Source organism: Delphinapterus leucas, chromosome 4 (assembly GCF_059928025.1).
Source record: "Delphinapterus leucas isolate spDelLeu-1000000601 "Yukka" chromosome 4, BTC_Dleu_Yukka2, whole genome shotgun sequence".
Taxonomy (NCBI): Eukaryota; Metazoa; Chordata; class Mammalia; order Artiodactyla; family Monodontidae; genus Delphinapterus; species Delphinapterus leucas.
In genome coordinates this window covers 132,893,689-132,910,805 of record NC_143132.1, presented here as the reverse complement: position 1 = coordinate 132,910,805, position 17,117 = coordinate 132,893,689, and positions in this window count along the sequence as shown.

Here is a 17,117-nt window from a genome sequence, read left to right as displayed (position 1 = left end):
AGCAAGTCTAGCGTCTATTTATTTTATATCTCAAATATTAAAATTGCCTTCAGCTTTTTCATCCCTAACTCCAGCCTAGATAAAGCAGCTGCTTTGTTGGTCATCCACCTAGCAGAGTGCCAGACACATACTAAGGTACCTACTAAATGCTACTGTTTTTATTCCTTAAGACACTTTCAACACTATTCAAATGCCTATTAAATTTGTCCATTCATTTATGCAACCAACATTTATTGCCAGTTATATGCCAGGCATTCAGAATACAAAAATGAATAATTCAACAGTTTCCAGCCCTCAAAGAGTTCACAGTCTAGTTGCAGTGGCAGCTATGTAAACAGCTAATTTATAATTCAGAGTGGTAAGGATTTAGGGATGCACTTGATGCAAATCTAAAGTATCTTAGTAGATATTTCTGTTACACTATGGGTTAAACAAGCTTGTGTAGACTTTCCTGGAAAAATAACTGCAATTATTCACAGCATTGTTTCTAAGAGAAAATGTGTTCTGCATTCCAAACAGTCAATTTAAAGCTGAATTTTTGGAATACAGCCTGTTTGTCCCTGGGGGCTGTCTATGCGGCCATTATCTAAGATCCCTATTTGTCTTAGGACAATTTGTATCTCTTTACAATTCCCACCTGTTCCATATGGCCTATGGTATTACCTGAAGGTTGCTAGTCTCAGGGCCACCAACTTACTCTACAGGGTTCAGCACTACATGACTGAGACAGTTCTCTGCTCAAGCAAGTTGAGTCAAGAAGGTAGGACTAAAGGAGTCTCAGTCCTAAATTTGACTGTTCAAAATTTTACTATTAGGGAAGGTAGTGAGAAAAGTTCATCAAGAGAGTGATGAGAGTTTAGAATCACTGCTATGTGAAATGAGAGCAGGAACTGCTTAGGGACAGAAAAAGGGATTGCAAAAATGGTTTCCAAAAGGGTATACCTCTTGGATAAAATAGGATCTGTAAAGATATCTTAGTAGACACTCCTGGACAATAAAGGCTTAAAAAATGGTCTTTGAACCACGAAAGACCCCAATGAGCCAAAGAACTCTTGAGGAAGAAGAACAAAGCAGGAGGCATCACACTTCCTGATTTCAAGCTGTACTATAAAGCTATAGTCATCAAAACAGTATGGCACTGGCATAAAAACAGACAAATAGACGAATGGAACAGAATTGAGAGCCAAGAAATAAACCTAAGCATATATGGTCAACTAATATTTGACAAGGGAGCCAAGAATACTCAGTAGAGAGAAGACAAGTCTCTTCAACAAATGGTGCTGAGATAACTGGATATTCACATGTGAAAGAATGAAATTGAACCCATATCTTACAACACTTAACAAAAATTAACTCAAAATGGGGCTTCCCTGGTGGCGCAGTGGTTGAGAGTCTGCCTGCTAAGGCAGGGGACACGGGTTCGAGTCCTGGTCTGGGAAGATCCCCCATGCCGCAGAGCAACTGAACCCGTGAGCCACAGCTACTGAGCCTGCGCGTCTGGAGCCTGTGCTCCGTAACAAGAGAGGCCGCGATAGTGAGGGACCTGCGTACCGCGATGAAGAGTGGCCCCCACTTGCCACAACTAGAGAAAGCCCTTGCACAGAAACGAAGACCCAACACAGCAAAAATAAATAAATTAATAAACTCCTACTCCCAACATCTAAAAAAATAAAATAAAAGTAAAATCCTCACTGGAAGTAAACCTTTAAAACAAAAATTAACTCAAAATGGATTAAAGACTTAAATGTAAGACCAGAACTCATGAAGCTCCTAGAAGAAAACATAGGAATAAAGCTCCTTGACATGAGTCTTAGCAATGATTTTTTGGATATGACATTTAAGTCACATGCAACAAAATCAAAAATAAACAAGTGGGAGGACTTCCTTGGTGATCCAGTGGTTAAGAATCCACCCTCCAATGCAGGAGACGCAGATTCGATCCCTGGTCAGGGAACTAAGATCCCACATGCCACAGGGCAACTAAGCCCATGGGCCACAGCTACAGAGACCATGCCCTCTGGAGCCCATGTGCTCTGGAGCCCACGTGCCACAACTAGAGAGAAACCCGCATGCTGCAACAAAGAGCCTGCGTGCCGCAATGAAAGATCCCGCCTAACACAACTAAGACCCGACTAAGCCAAAATAAATAAATAAATAAATATTAAAAATAATAAAAATAAATAAACAAGTGGGACTATACCAAACTAAAAAGCTCTGCACAGAAGAAGAAACCATCATAAAGTGAAAAGACAACCTGTGGAATGGGAAAAAGTATTTGCAAACCATATATCTGATAAGGGGTTAATATCCAAAATATAAAAAGAACTCATATAGCACAATAGAAAAAAATCCAATTTAAAAATGGTCAAAGGACCTGAATAGATATTTCTCCAAAGAAGATATACAGAAAGCCAAGAGGTACATGAAAAGATGCTCAACATCACTAGTCAGAGAAATGCAAATTGAAAACACAATGAGATATCACCTCACATCTGTTAGAATGGCCATCAACAAAAAGATGAGAGATAACAAATGCTGGTGTGGATGTGGGGAAAAAAGGAAACCCTGATGCACTGTTGGTAGAATTCTAAATTTGTACAGCCACTGTGGAAAACAATATGGAGGATCCTAAAAAAATTAAAATTAGAACTACCATATGATCCAGCAATCCCACTTCTGGGAATATATCCAAAGGAAATGAAAACACTAGCTCAAAAAGATAACGGCACCCACATGTTCACTGCAGCTTTAATTACAATAGCCAAGACGTGGAAACAACCTAAGTGTCCATCCATGGATAAATGGATAAAGAAGTTGTGGCATATGTATACAATGCAATATTATTCAGCCATTAAAAAAAAAAAACAAGGAAATCCTACCATTTGTGACAACATGGTTAAACCCTGAAGGCATTATGCTAAGTGAAATAAGTCAGAGAGAGACAAATACTATATGATCTCATTTATATGTGGAATTTCTGAAAATAAAAACAAACAAACTCATAGAAAAAGAGATCAGACTTGTGGTACTAGAGGCGATGGGTGATGGAAGGAAGTATTGGAGAAAGGTGGTCAAAAGGTACAAACTTTCAGGGCTTCCCTGGTGGCGCAGTGGTTGAGAGTCCGCCTGCCAATGCAGAGGACACGGGTTCGTGCCCCGGTCCGGGAAGATCCCACATGCCACGGAGTGGCTGGGCTCATGAGCCATGGCCGCTGAGCCTGCGCGTCCGGAGCCTGTGCTCTGCAACGGGAGAGGCCACAGCAGTGAGATGCCTGCATACAGCCAAAAAAAGAAAAAAGAAAAAAAATGTACAAACTTTCAGATATAAGATAAATAAGTACTAGGAATGTAATGTACAACATGATGACTATAACGCTGATATATGATAAACAGGAAAGTTACTAAGAGAGTAAACCCCAAGATTTTTCATCACAGGGAGAAAATATTTTCCTTTTTTCTTTTCGTTATTTTCTTCTTATTGTATCCATATGAGAAGATGAATGATAGCTGAACCTATTGTAATCATTTTGTAATATATGTATATCAAACCATCATGCTGTATGCTTTAAACTTATACAGTCATATGGGTCAATTATTTCTCTATAAAACTGGAAAAGCATGGTATTTGCAACTCAGAGACAGACTACAAGCTAAGAATGAAGATTTCTAACCTGATATATATATATATATATTTGCTGTACACCTGAAACTAACACAACATTGTAAATTAACTATATTTCAACTTTAAAAAATGGTTTAAAAAATATTTCTAACCTGAAGTTGAACAACCTAGACTTTGTGGACCATGTTGTCCTTCTTGTTATTCCTGAGCTTTGGGAGGTAGCATGGAGTAGTGGAATTAGTGTGAACAAATCTTTATTCCAATACTTACTATGTAGATTTGGGGGAAATATTCAAGCTTTCTGAGCCTTAGTTTTCTCAACTGTAGAATGGGGATAAAAATACTTTCCTTGAAGGGTTACCATGGAGAGTCATATATTCATCAAATGTGTTTCTAACACAGGCACTATGGGTACACAGGTGAAAAAAACAGTCTCAAGGAGTTCCAGTCTACCAGCTAAGACAGAAATGAACATATAGTTATAACACGAGACAAGTATTTCAATATGGTGCTGTAAAAACATGAGAAGGGACACCTAACCAGACATCAAAGCTCAGGAAAATATAGAGGAAGTGATATATAAAATGTGACCTGAAGGACAAGTAGGAGAAGCAGGGGAAGGGCAGGAAGAGTCTCTAGGCAGAAGGAAGAGAATGTAGTAAGGCCTAGAGGAAGAAGCTTGCCTATTTGGGAAATTTCATGTAGTTGAGTAGGGCTAAAACATATATATTATAAGAGGAAAAGTTATGAGATATGAAGGATTTTATGGACATCATAAGAGTCATCCTAAGAGTAATGGGACATCATAGAAAATAGATTTTGCATGCAGGTGCAAGATTAGAAGCTGAGAGACCAATTAAGAAGCCACTGCAGTATTTCACCAAAAGATGACCTTGCCCAGGGGTCGTCAATTACAGTCTGAAGGCCAAAGGCCTATTTTTGTATGGCCTACAAGTTAAGAATTTTTTTACTCTTTTAAATTTTTTAAAATAATAATAATATTTTATGACACATGAAATTTATATGAAATTCAAATTTCAGTGTCCATAAATACAGTCTTGTTGGAACACAGCCACACTCAATCATTTGTGAATTGTCTAGAGTATCTTTTGCACTGCTACAGGAGATTGGAGTAGTTGTGACCTGCAAAGCCTGAAATATTTACTAGCTGGCCTCTTTTATTGGGGGGAGGGGGGCTGCACTGGGTCTTAATTGCGGCATACAGGATCTTTTAGTTGCAGCATGCGGACTTAGTTGTGGCATGTGAACTCTTAGTTGCAGCATGCATGTGGGATCTAATTTCCCGACCAGGGATTGAACCCGGGCCCCCTGCATTGGGAGCGCGGAGTCTTACCCACTGGGCCACAAGGGCAGTTCCTAGCTGGCCTCTTACTTTAAAAATTTACTGACCCTTGATCTTGGGCATTAAGCTAAGGTGGTGTCAGTGAGGGATGAGAGATATTAGGAGACTGAATCAATAGGAGTTGGTGAATGGTGGAATGTGAGAATGAGAAACAGTCACAGGTGATGTCCAAGTTCTCTTATTTTGCCAACCATAATAACAAACACTTACATGGCCTTACCATGTGCTGGGCACTGATCTAAGTCGTTTAAGTATGTTAACTCATTAATCTGTTCAACAACCCTATGAAATATTATTTTTATCATCCCCATTTCACATATGAGGAAGCTGAGGCACAGAGGTCCAGTAATTTGTTCAAGGTCACACAGTTAATGTGAGGTGAGAATTGAATCCAGGCTGTCTGGTTCCCCAGTCTCTACTCTTAAGATTATTCTATAAGTTCAGAATAGGGAACTCAGCAGGAAAAATGGGTTTGGAGGGAAATGATGAATGCAGGTTTTAGACATATGCAGTATAAAGTGGCTGTGGAACTTCCAAATTAAATGTCCTATAGGCAGTTGGATAAATGAATCTGGTGCTCTGGGTGTAGGAGGGAAGGATCTGGGTTGTAGATATAGACTTGGGAGTCAGATGGCAAGAGCAATCATGGGAGAGATAGAGATTACCCAGGGGAAATAAGAAGAGAAAAGGGCTAAGAATGAAACCCTGAGGACCACCAATATTTAAACAAAGAGTAGAGAAGAGCATCCCACAAAAAAAGACTGAGAAGGAGTAGTTATAGAGATAAGCAGCAAACTGGAAAGACTTTTCATCTTGAGTCAGGTGGTGTATGTAAGTACTAGCATAACAACCAGCATACAGTAGGCATCACAAATGGTAGCTCCTTTTACTATTGAAGTCTTATTTGAAAGTTCTAGCTCTTTCTTAGCCACAGTATGGGGCTGTTCCAAACCTTTTCCACATTCTCACGTCTTTGAACTCCCATCCTCCCTTGCCTTCCAATTCTTAGCAGCGGACCTTACGTCTACTTTAAGGAGAAAATCAAGATCTCCTTCTTCTCTACATCAAAATATTCCATAATTCCCCATCATTCATTCTTCCCTTCTCTTTCTGGCTTCCTCCAGGACTTTGCTCCATGGTTTTTCCAAGTTTTACTTCTTCAGCCCTCCATCCATCATTGCTATATTTCTCAGTTCTATCTAGCTATGCCATATGCTTCTTTCAGACCATCTTTCAGACCTCATCTTCTCTCTCTTCCTTTAATCTGTCAAACTTTTGGTAGAATTCAAGCTTATTTCAATTTTTTCATTAGCCATTAATTTTTTCATCTCTTGAAATCAGATTTATGCCCCCACCATTCTAATGAAGCTATATTCACAGAGGGCCCCTACTGTTTGACTTATTTATTGTCCAGTCACTACTTTCAACAATACTATATTAAATTGTCCTTTCTTGTTCTTGTATTGCATCTTAAGTAGAGCCCGTAACTTTCTGGTTAATAAAGTCCAGTCTAGTTTAAAACTTTGAATCAAGAGTAGGTTTGACTGAAATCACAGAAAGCCTAAAATAACTATGGTTAAACAACATAGAAATTTATTTCTTTCATGTTTGAAAACAGTCCAGAGGTAGGCCACGCACAGTTGACATGGTAGTTCCACTGTCATCCGAGACTCAGGCTCTGTCATTATACCCTACCATGCAAATACATCTACCTTCAAGATTATCTTATAGTCCAAGACGGCTACTGAAGCTTCAGCATTTCAGAAAACAGTAAGGAGGAAGGGAAAACAAAAGGGCCCACTTCCCAGCTGAATCAGAGCCTTTTAAGCAGTCTCCAATTTTAAGCAGCCTGCATAACATTTCTCTTATGTTTCTTTGGCCATAACTTAGTCACTTTGCCATGCCCAGTTGGAAGGGAGTCTGGAAATAGCCTTTTAGTAGGTGCATGAACTTGCCAAGTAAAATGGAAGTTCTACTATCAGGGAAGAAGGAGAGAATAGACTTTGGATTGCACCTAGCAGTTTCTGCCACAAACTATAATCTCAAAATGTTTTAAAATCTTATCTCTTCCTCTCCCTTCACTCTTCAAGATCTAGCTCCTCTTGGTGTGTAGGTACAAATAGGAGAGAAAGAACGACAGGGCAGTAGCACCCTTAAACCCAGACTAGCAAGGGCAACTCTGGGGAAACCTCTCCTCCTGTCAGGTAGAGGGGTCCACAGAGCCAAGGAGATTTGCCCAAGAGTCTAAGAAATGGCCAAGGGACAGCAGTTGGTAATAGAGATTTGATGTTTGGATTGAGGTGAGCATGTTAGGAACCTTGAAGAATGAGGAAAATCCAAGGTAAAAAGAGAAGGGAGGTGGGCCAGGAGCCATATTTGGGAGACCAAATCTACCTGTGCTGCCACATTCTGGTGTGAAATGCCAAGGACTTCAAAACTTCTAAATTGTAACCTGGCCTTCCATGCTGTTTTGAAAATATATTTGTCAAAGTAGGAAAATGAAACATATTTTATTTAAAAGTTTTTTGTTAGTTTGATTTATAACTTATAAATATTTAGATATATGGTATGTAAGCTGCCATTTATACTCTTGTCCTGGGCCCTGCTAATGGTTGGGGTGCTAAGGGTCTGCCCAACTGGGAAGGATCGAAGTTCTTACCCTGACGGTTGCCACTACTTCTCTGGCTAACATTAACTGGCAACTGATGTTCTGAGTGGCAGGCATCCAAGTTCAAGGTCTCTCTTGGGTATGTGTTTGTACTTCTCTAGGACTACTTCTGGGTGTCCACTCACATGCACCCAGATATTCATGGGAGGATATCTCTGGGTTTGCCACTTCCAGGACCTCTTTGGTTCACACTCCCAGCGCTCTCTCCCATAGTCTCCTACTGCCAGCACCCCCTGGCCTGGTGATAGCTTCCTGAAGTGGGGTACAGCCAAAATGGTTCAATCGTGGCTACTTTCCTCAGGGCCCATCTAACAGGAATTACTCATTCTTGCTATGAAAAATGGTGGGAGTTCAGACTACTCCATAGCCTACCTCCATTGCCCATTTGACATCTCTCTTCTGTTCCTTTCCCTTTGCTTACATCGTCTCCTACTCAAGAATACATTCAACCAGGAAATCAGCTTCCCTTTCCCACACACCCTGACTCCAATCTCACCTGGTGGTGAGAATAGAGGAAAAGCATGTTTCCCTGGGAGGGGAACAAAAAGCCTCTTGCCATAAACACACAACCACAAGACTAGACTCTGATCTCCTATTTCTTCTCTCTTTTCCTATGAACTGGGAAGAGAGAGAAGGTTGGGGTGGTGTCTGGTAGTAGCAGGACTGGTTTTGTTGCCTCAGTCCTGAGGAAAATGGCTGCAACATTTGAGGTCCTGTGCTTCATTATCCTCAGCTATGGGCCCTCAGTCCCACTTCTGGAACAAAGGAAAGGTACAATTCAACAACATCAACCTACTTTAATAAATCTTGACCCTTCTTTTCCTTGACTGCTCTGAAAAAATTTTTTTATCATTCATTACATCTTTCTTCTGAAAACGTTCTTTCTCCATTGTTCCGCGATCTTGCACTGAGTGTTCCTACGTCTGTGTATTCTCTTTTTCACTAGTGGATTATTTCCTCCTATTTCAGTTTGACACTTAAGATAACCTTAAATTGAAATCTGCTATTTACATTCTCACTTATCAGACCATAAGTTTTTTGAGGGCCTGAAGTATTAGTTCATTTATTTTTGAATGGACACATGAGTGGTTGAATGAATGAATTCAGGCCACAGTTGTTAGCTCTTCTTATTTCATATCCCTGCTCTGGCAACTCATCCTCTCTAATGGATTAAGCGACCCCTTCTTCTTGAATAATTGTTGTATCTGTATCTCTACTTTGACATCTCTTCAAGCTTCAGATTCACATCTCTAGCTTCTTGCTTTCTTCTTCACCTAGATGTGCTGTAGTCACCTTAAAATGTATATATCCAAAACTGAATACCTCATTTCCCCAATATTCAGGTCTCACATTGCTCTTCTCTATTATTTCATTATGCCATTGTTCTCTCTTTCTCTAAAGCTTATAACCTTGGAGTTACCACTTTCCCCCAACAAGTGTTATCAACCCTTTTTCTTCAAAACAATAACAAACCAGCTTACTACGATTATTATGATTCTATTTTTATGGGGTGCTTAGAATAGCCAAACTCATAAAAACCAAAAATATAATGGTGGTTGCCAGGGCCTGAGAGAGGGAATAATGGAGCATTATTATATTTAATGGGCATAGAGTTTCAGTTTTACAAGATGAAAAGTTATGAAGATGGATGGTGGTGATGGTTGCACAACAATGTGAATATATTTAATACCACTGAACTGTACACTTAAAAATGGTTAAGCTGGTAAATGTTATGTGTGTTTTACCACGATAAAAACATTAAAAGCAATGATAACAAACTCCCTTATTACAGATGTTATACATCTGCAAACAATTTATTATTTTTTTTAATTTTTTTAAATTTTATTTTATTTGGCTGTGTTGGGTCTTCATTGCTGTGTGCGGGGTTTCTCTAGTTGCAGCGAGTGAGGGCTACTCTTTGTTGCGGTGCGTGGACTTCTCATTGTGGTGGCTTCTCTTGTTGTGGAACACAGGCTCTAGGCATGCCGGCTTCAGTAGTTGCAGCACGCGGGCTCAGTTTTTGTGGTACATGGGCTCTAGGCACGCGGGCTTCAATAGTTGCAGCATGTGGACTCAGTTGTTGTGGCTCACAGGCTCTAGAGTGCAGGCTCAGTAGTGGTGACTCATGGGCTTAGTTGCTCTGCGGCATGTGGAATCTTCCCTGACCAGGGATCAAACCCATGTCCCCTGCATTGGCAGACGGATTCTTAACCACTGCACCACCAAGGAAGTCTTGCAAACAATTTATAAATGCAAACAAAAAAGACCACCTGTAAATCCACGTGTTAACAATTTGCATGTCTTTACAGCCTCTATATGTACACAAATACATATATATTTTCCACCAAAATGAGATCATGAATGCAATTCTATTTGGAAACTGTTTTTGGAACCTATTTTTTTCACTTGACAACATGCCATAAGCTTTTCCCCGTTTTGTGAAATTTGCTTCTACCACAGTGTTTCTCAAATTATGGTTTCTCAAATTATGGTCCCTGGCAGCATCACCTAAGGACTTGTAGATGCAAATTCTCACACACTACCCCATGTTTACTGAATCAGTAACTCTGGGGGTGAGCCCAGCAGGCTGTATTTTGACAAGCCCCCCAGGTCATTCTAATGTACACAGAAGTGTGAGAGCCACTGTTCTACAATATGACTTTTTAACAGCTCATGATATTCCATTGAATAGTAATACTGCAATCTACTTAAGTATCCTGCTATTGTTGGACATTGAGGTTATTAATTTTTCACTATTTAAATAACACTCAGTGAATGTTGCTGCAAGTAAACTTTGAAGACATCCCTGAGAGGGAAATAAACCGCTATTTTATTTAGGCCATTGTATCTAGGGGTCCTTTCATACAGCATCTTAGCCTTTGCCCTAGTGTACCTTCTTTACCTCAAACTTACAGTTGACTTCTAGCCAGACCCTCTAATGTAAGCCTCCTAGACCTATAATTTATCTTAATCGGTATTGACTTATTAAGCTATTTAAGTCTCTAATTTGCACAAATCTCACCACCCTCCTCTGCTCAAGAACTACTACTGTTTATTCATTCACGCATTCATTATTTAAGGTACACTGTCTGAAGTGATATTAGAAAAATAACATGGACACAGTCCTTACCCTCATGTACCTTTATAGTATCGTTGGAGGCTTTGACAAAAGGGATATTAATCAAACATTCACACAAATAAATATAAAATGACAACTTTGATAATTACAAATAAAAGGAGAGGATATAAGGGACATATAACAGAAGCATTTGATTTAAAGAAGTCAGGGAAGGCTTCTCTAAGGAATTGTCAAACTGAAATTTAAGGATGAGTAGACCTTAAGTACTGAAAAGGGAAGAGATGAACTTTCTACCCAGTGAAGGCAAAGACCCTGCAGAAGAGAAGCATGGTGATTTTGAGGAGTTGACAGAAGACCAGTTTGGCTGGAGCAGAGAGATGGGGGGATGGTACTAGATGAGTCATAGAGACTGGTAGGATCTAGGCCGTGTAGGGTCTTAGAGACAATGTTAAGAATGTTTGTTGGGACTTCCCTGGTGGTCCAGTGGTTAAGAATCTGCCTTCCAATGCAGGGGACACAGGTTCGATCACTGGTCAGGGAGCTAAGATCCCACATGAGATGGGGCAACTAAGCCCGTGTGCCGCAACTACTGAGGCCACACACCACAACTAGAGAGCCCGCGTGCCGCAACTACAGAGCCCATGTGCTCTGGAGCCCACGCACCACAGCTAGAGAGAAGCCTGCATGCCACAACTAAGACCCAATGCAGTCATAAATAAATAAATAAATAAATATTTTAAAAAAGAATGTTTGTCTTTATCATATGAACATTGAGAATCCATTGAAGAGTTTAGGTTTGAGAATGGCATAATCACGAAATAGTTGCTTAGATGGATTAACTAACTAACTAACTAGATAATTCTACCCTTAGACTTTTGCTCTTCCCCATTTATATTCTCCTCTGGGCAAACCACCCAACTTCAAGTCATGAGTAACTGCACAAGGGAGACTGAGAATGAGTGGCCAATGATACAGGAGAAAAACTAGGAGTATGTGATGTCAAAGAAGCCAAGAGAGGGCTTCCCTGGTGGCGCAGTGGTTGGGAGTCCGCCTGCCGATGCAGGGGACGCGGGTTCGTGCCCCGGTCCGGGAGGATCCTGCATGCCGCGGGGCGCCTGGGCCCGTGAGCCGTGGCTGCTGACCCTGTGCGGCCGGAGCCTGTGCTCCTCAACGGGAGAGGCCACAGCAGTGAGAGGCCCGCATACCGCAAAAAAAAAAAAAAAAAAAGAAGCCAAGAGAATTTTTCATGAAGGAGGAAGTGAAAAAGAAGAGAGTGATCATTAGTATTCAAGGCTACTGAAAAGGTGGGTAAAATGTAGATTTAATATGTCCATCACTTCCCAATGCCAATAAGATAGAGTCTGAATTTCTTACCTTGGTATTCAAGGCCCACAACAATTTTATTTTTACGTACACTTCCATCATTTTTCCCATGACATCGCTAAAATGAGCCTTTTAGACATGGTGCTCTTCAGATAAAGTGCCCCATTTATTTTATCTAGAACACTCTGCCTACCAATCACCATTGGATGTATCTTCTGCCCACTGCTACTTATCTAATTACTACCTATTTTCTAGGCCCTGACCCTATTTCACCTCCTCTACGAAGATTGCCGTGGAGGCCACTAGAATGTACCTCTCAGATCTCTGATTGCAGTGAGCATAATTGAATGAGGGCACCAGCTATTGCCCTCTGCAATTCATCACTGTTTACACCAAGGTTTTGCTTCCCATGGACTGCTCCCAGACAATGACTGAGCATGGCACAGATACTAAGGTAGGCCCATTCCTGGGAGATGCCAGACTCCTCTGACAGATGACTCTGAGAAATACTAAAACAACCGTCCAAGCTGTCCTTAGAACGGCACTGGGGTGTAAGATGCTTACATCCAATCTTCCTTCCCTCATTCTTTCACTCAGAATCAGACTTGCATTGTAATCTGATGGCTCTCCCAGTCTCCCTTTTTTGCCGCCCCATTTTCTCCAATAGGCATTACTTCTAGCACATTTCTTGCATGATTAATCTTGTTTTGCATCATTTCTCAGGGACCTGGACTTACACAAGTGGTATCAGAAGTGGTCCAAGAAAACAGGTGGTAAGATAGAAACTTGGACTGACTCATCTACTGCCATCCAAAGAGAATGCCAACCTGGTTTGTAGGTGGGGCATAGGTAGTTCCTGGCACAAGATGGTAGCTCGGTTGCTAAAGATTCCACCAATGTTAACCTGGGAAAATGGCCCAGTGGAGGGGAATGCTGTGGCAGATGTGATGACACAGGCATTTGAAAAACATGGGAAGGAACAATGCCTACAAAGATAGTAAAATTGGGTAGTTACTACCAAGTTGTATTGATGCCTGCAGAGAAATCATGAGAGACTGAAGGCCATTAACAACAAGCAATTTTTGGTTAAGTGAGAGAGCCATAGGCCTGTGGGATAGGTTACAAAGAGACCTTTATCTCCATCAGGGGAAGGGAATACACAGCTGAGTGGCAGGATGAAGACCTAATTGTTAGAGTAGCAGAGCTCCAGAGACATTAAAATGCTCAGCTAAGGCAGGTCTGCAATAGCCTTCCAAGGGCACTGAAGTACTGGATAGAGGCAGCAAGTACAGTATAGTGTTTGGGTGGATGGGGTGCCTGCCTTCAAGACACGGTGTATGTATTAAATCAGAGACCTCTATATGGCACTGTGTCCTCATTAGGAAGAATACATGGGTCTGGGAACCAAGCAGAAGTGACCCCACTTACTATGACACCCAATGCCCCACCGAGGAATTTTGTGCTTCCTGTACCCACAACTCTTGATTCTGCAGGTTAGACATCCAAGTCCCCAAAGAGGGCACAGTTGTGCCGGAGGATATAACAGGGACCGCATTGAATTACAAGCTGCAGCTGCTGCCAGGGTGCTTTGAGTTGGGTGCGTCCAGGCACCAGCAAGCGAGAAGAATCACTATCCATCAAGAGTAGTTGACCTTGATCAGCAGGGGGGCTGCTTTTACACAATAGGGACAAAGGGGAACACATGTGGAAACCAGCGATCCACTTGGGTGCCTCCTGGAGCTCTCTGTTGTAGCCATGAATGGACATACAATGCAACCTGGCCTGGGAAACGTATGATTACCAATGGTTCAGCCCCTTCCAGAATGAAAGTTTGGGTCACATCACCAGGTAAGTCAACAAGACCAGCCAAAGTGATTGCTGAGGATGAGGGGATTTGTGAATGGATGGTAAAGGAGGGAGAGGATGAATACCAGTTGTGGCTCTGAGATCAACTCTAGCGACAGAGACTATAGCTTGTGCTACTAAATGCCCTCTTCTGAGTTTCCTCTCAGGAAGAAAGGCCCACAGAAACAGAGAGGCACTGCTTCCCAAACCTGTGGGAAGAGGCAGATCCGTGTGAGGCTAAGGGTAGACTGTGGTGGCTGTGAGAATGTACCTTTCAGATCTCCAACTGCAAGGAGTATAATTGACCAAGGGCCCCAGCTACTGCTCTCTGAAATCCATGGCTGGATTCACTCTGAGGCCACACATCTTGCAGGCTGCTCCCAGCCAATGACTGAGTGTGGCAGAGAAACTGAAGTTCCTGGGAGATGTGGGACTCATCTGGAGGGTGACTTTGCTTAAGGACTCCCTGATGGTCTTGCTCTGGTCCTTTCCTCTCTCCTTCACTCAGGGTCAGATTTACCTTATGCTCACAGTCTAGAGTCTCTCCCAGACTCCCCTGGATCCCTCCCCATTTTCTCTCACAGGCATCACATTAATACATTTCTTACATATTCAATCCTGTCTGGTGTAAATTTCTTGGAGGACCTGGACTAAACCCTTGCCCTAAGCCCTCAGCAGTCAGTGATAACTTCCTATTTGAACTTTTTTTTTTTTTTTTGCGGTACGTGGGCCTCTCACTGTTGTGGCCTCTTCCATTGCAGAGCACAGGCTCCGGACGCGCAGGTTCAGCGGCCATGGCTCACGGGCCCAGCCGCTCCGCGGCATGTGGGATCTTCCCGAACTGGGGCACGAACCCGTGTCCCCTGCATCTGCAGGCGGACTCTCAACCACTGCGCCACCAGGGAAGCCCCTCCCTATTTGAACTTTTATAGCACTTGCCCCCACTGCTCACCTGACACTTCCCAAATGCTACCTAGTCTCTTGGAGATAGCTACCATTATGTCACACTTGTCAACCTCTGCACTTCACCAAGTGCCCTATACCTAGAAAGAACTCAGTGCAACAGTCATAGGAAAGAGGTTGTCAGGGGTGCTGAGTTGTTCAGACTATCTTGCACCCCAGGATTGATGTTCCACACTTACTTCAAGTTCCTGGTGTACTATATCTTTCTCCACTCTCCAAATCTCCTACTCAAAGAGTTCCCCATCTTTACAAGGTGGTTTCATCTTTAGTTTCCTGTCCCCAAACCCCATACATTTTACCACATACATTGACTCAGTAGAGGATGTGGCATAGACAGCTACCTGACAACCAGATTTTTGTGACCCCCTTTCTGTAGTGTGGAGTTGTTGCTAAAAAGAGGCTGGCCAGGTGGCGACCACACTGCCAAGCTTGATCCTGTATCCAGGGGTAGCTGGGATCTTTAAGAGGCAGGACTCCTCTTCCACTTGTCTCCTTCCGTATTCTCCAGTTGAATATGGGTAGGGATGGTGAGGCCACAAGTCAGAAGAGGCCTGGGTCCCTGAATCACCATGTGGAGGAAAGCTGCCCACCATGTGGAGGAACACCTACACTGGAATGTTGGATGAGTGAACAATAAGCTTCTATTATGTTAGGTTACTGAAATTTGGGGGTTGGTTTTTTACAGTTGCTAGCATTATTCTAAATAATACAGAAATCATTTGTCCTTTTCTTGGCCACTCACCATCTTAACTCCCTTTTATTTAGAGGGAGTGTCCTTTTATGGGACTCTTGAGGACAAACGGATTAGATCCTTCTCATGCTAGGGTGTGGGCATGTTACTTAGTCTCTGACAATCTGACACATTCCCACTCAAGACTCTGAATGTGGGAGTAATGCAAAGATACATGACAATATAGAAACCGTTCACAGTGGTGGTATGGCCTTGAGAATCCAGGGGCAGTGGCAGCAAGGCCTAGCAACAATGTTTTTTAGGTCAAAGTCCTAACAAGACTGTTCTTGTGGCATGACCTTTTCTGTGTTTTCCTCCTTCTAGATTCACTTGCTTTTTCACTTTTCTTCATTCTTCTTGACAATTCCTTCCTTGCAATAATTAATTATCTTCTTCAAAGCTCCAGAATTTGTTTCATCTACACTATCTCCTATCTACACTGGCCTCTCCTCCCAAGCTAGAGTCAACAGGATGACCATTTATTAAGCACCCAGCACTGTGAAAGACGCTCTAAATATGCTGTCCGACAATTTAATCCTTCCATTTCTTCTATAGGGTCAGTATTATTATTGCTGTTAATAAATGGGAAAATTGCAGCTCAAAGAGATTAACTGATTTTTTCAGTGCTTGTGAGTGTTACTTGGAATTCAATTTGGATGGCATCAAAGCATGTTTTTCCATTGCACCAGAAACCCTTCACCAACTCCTAATTACTGCAGTGCTTCTTTCTAGGGCCTCTTACAGCCTACGATCATCTGATTCTGGAAGTACGGAATAATATCAATATTTACTTAATCCTTTCCTATACATAGAAGTGGTTGTAAAGAAAATTTTCTTGTTGCAGCTGTTTTCTAAGGCTTCAAAGAGTATGTGTTCTTTTCCTTTCTTGTCCTTCCCTTCTCTTTTCTTCCTTTTCCTTCCCTTCCCTTCCCTTTCACCCTTCCTTATTTTCTCTTTCTCTCTTACCCTCCCTCCTTCCCTCCCTCCCTCCCTCCCTTCCTTCCTTCCTTCCTTCCTTCCTTCTTTCCTTCCTCCTTGACAAAACAACAAATCATGTGGTATAGCAGATAGTACATGGTGGCATCACTTCAGTCAGCTCCAGGGGAGCTGACTTTCCTTAGAATGCACTGCAATCTAAGATGCTTTTTCCCAACCTTCCTTCCTTGTTTCTCTCATTCACTTAGGGTCACTCACGCTAGCATCAACCATAAGGTTGGGTGCACCATACCCTAATGGAAAGTGATTATCTTTATTACTTTTGATATTCCTCACTAAGTATGTCTCAAATATCAACAACACCCTTGGGAAACTGTATAGGTTTCCTGTGCTCCACGAGAAAGAAGCTGCCTCTAATGATGGAGCTGAGGGTCAGATAGTTTCATTTTCCCAGAGAAACCGGAGTAGGGAGAGACAAAGTCTTTCAGTGATTGAATACCTCCCCTGTATTAGGGACCATTGGTCCTAGAAACATAGAAATAAAAATTATAGAAGCCTTACCCTAAACAACCCTATAGTCCAGTGGAG